We start from the raw sequence: 2,870 nt of genomic DNA on the forward strand, positions 1-2,870 counted from the left end.
AGGGAAAACCGTTTTTTCTCGCCGCGCTTGTCACCACTCCAGAGACGGAAATTAGTACATCCAAGTCTTTATTGAGAACGCTATATACAGGTCAACGCGTTTCTGGGGTCACAGCCCCCTTCTTCAGGACAAAATAGCACTGACAATCCTCTCTGGAGTGGTGACAAGCGCGGCGAGAAAAAACGGTGGTTTTCCCTTGATGTTGCTATCTGCCTGATTCTCCGGTGCTACAGCTATCTCCACCATTAGATGTTCTTCCAGGTGTTGTGAACTTTCACAGCCCCTACAGGTGAGTACATTCCTTCACCTCCTCTCCTCTTATATACCGGGTAAGATATTATTGCGCCTCTCCGTCCATGACTTCCTACTATCCCCATAGTCCTCGTGACACATACAGTCCAAGTCACCATCTTCCTGGCTGGTGGTCAGCGCTCGCAAAGCCCTCTGACATGTTTGTGGTTGGACTAGGGTACCGACTAGAAAGATATAGAAGTGAGGCTCGTGTACGGCCTCCCCACACCTGTCATTTTGGGGAATGACCTTAGACAAGGACTATCCAACCAGTTTGTCACAGCCATCACACACAATCAAGCCAAGCAGCACCCTGATATGGGTGCTTCTGCTGCCTCCTCCGATTATCACCCACATCCCTAGCCTCCATCATCATCCTCTGAGCCAACTGATTATTCCAGTACACTGGCCCACACTTGGAACCACAGTCGCCTAATTACTGCACCTAAAATAGTCAAAATCAACTGCCTCCTACCCCTGGTGTCTCCAAGGCCGTGAGGGACATAGGGTCTTCTGGAGAAACCTTGACAATATCTACCCCTCAAATGAGGGTTCAGTCCCATTGAGGTAAGTTAGGATCTCAGCCTAAGGTTGGTCAGTTCACTACCTCATGTGGAAGAGGAGCCAGATGAGATGGACCACCATACCAATCATCATAAAAGGGGGTCAATGAATGTTTTTTTGCCTTTCGGCCATTCTGAGGCACCATGTGAGCGAGGCGGGGGATATATACCACCACATAAAAGAGAATGGCGATACAGTGATCACAACCCCACCCAACGTCCCTTGTATAATAGATGTGTCTCCTGTACTATATTCCAATAGTTCACAACCAGCACCCCCTAAATCAGGGACATGATATGCGGCTAGCCCTGGAGTCACCCATACTATCCCCCGAATATCTGACTGCATGTAGGAACCTCATTACTACGGTGGCTGAGAAGGGCCTCCTTCATACAAAGGAGAAAGCAGAAGATTACACATTGGGGTGGGGTTGTTCAGGGGGGTTCAGCTTCCGGTTTGGAATCTCCTGCTCCTTTTTAACAAATGTGCTCTCTATCTTTTATATATTGGTGCACACCGGAGAGCCCTTTGATGTTTTTGTTTTCCTCATTCAATACGAGGAGACCCCACAACTGAGACCCAGAGGTAACACGTGAACGTGACCCACTCGTGACAATTTCCTTGGGCAGCCCAGGTCTACACTGGTCTTGGAAGGAGCGAATAAGTCTGTCCATAACAATGCGCTCAACTATCTGGGCTGGGGTGGAGGACTCCGGCTCCAACCACTGCTGGACATGGTGTAACAAATCCAACACCTAGGTCAGAGGGAGACCTGTTGTGCCCTGACAGTCACTCCTAAGGGCGCCAATATTTCAGTTTGGCATACTCTTTGCGTCCTGTAAGGTCAGGTCATAGTAGGTCTTTGTGGCTCGCCAGTTAGACATGGCGCCAGCACCTCCACCCACTGCTCTGTCGGCAGCTTCTCCCGCTCTGAGACCCTTTTAAACAGTCAAGAATGCCTCAACTAGAGCTGGGCGGACTCGCTGAAAACCAGGACCGGCAGGTTCCTGTTCTCTTTTTTTAAAAATCCGGATACGGTCCAGAATACAGCCCTCATATAAGTCTATGGGGATCAGGATCGGAGATTAAAATTGATGGTAGAAGGAATAGGGGAATGGGCGTAAGTGCGCTGTACTTACCGAGGCTCCGGCATGGCTGTATACTGCTCCCAGGCCTCACATTCACTTTCTGAGACGCTAATTACTGCTCATGCATATGCACTGCTGTCCCCGCCCACATTGCTTGTGATTGGTTGCAGTCAGATGCGCCTCCATCCTGAGTGGCAGCGTGTCAGTCCCACATGGACTAACAGAAAAATAATGTTTATTCTGGCTGGAAACGTCAAGCAGCATTTTGAACACGTCCCTATCATGTGATAGGGGCATGTTAAAATGACCTCCTACCTGCAAGGAGCCCATATACTCTAGCATCTACCATCAGTATCTTGGTATAAAAAGAAATAAATAAGATTTTTTTAATTATTTAAATAAATAATTTAAAAAACCGACGTGTGGTCACCCCAATTTTGATACCCAGCCATGATAAAGCCCGACAGTTGGGGGCTGGTATTTTCAGGCTGGGGAGGTCCAGCCTAAAAATATCAGCCTCCAGCCGCCTGGAATTGTCACATCCATTTGATGTGACAATCCTGGTGCTTTACTGGCTGTTCCCGTTGCCCTAGAACAGTGGCAATCGGGGTAATAGCAGGGGTTAATAACAGCACACAGCTGCTACTAAACCCTAGATTAGTGATGGTACAGGCGTCTATCAGATACCTGCATCACTAATCTGTAAGTGACAGTAAATAAACACAAACACCGAAAAAAATCCTTTATTTGGAATAAAATACAAAAGCCCACCCTCTTTCACCACTTCATTAACCCCCTAAACAACCCTCCAGGTCCGGTGTAATCCACACGAGGTCTCATGACAATTCAGCTCTGCTACATCGAAGTCACAGCGAGCGGCCATAGAGCACTACTGCCTGCTATTAGAGCACAGAATGAATGATACAC

Source organism: Anomaloglossus baeobatrachus, chromosome 5 (assembly GCF_048569485.1).
Source record: "Anomaloglossus baeobatrachus isolate aAnoBae1 chromosome 5, aAnoBae1.hap1, whole genome shotgun sequence".
In the NCBI taxonomy this organism is placed as follows: Eukaryota; Metazoa; Chordata; class Amphibia; order Anura; family Aromobatidae; genus Anomaloglossus; species Anomaloglossus baeobatrachus.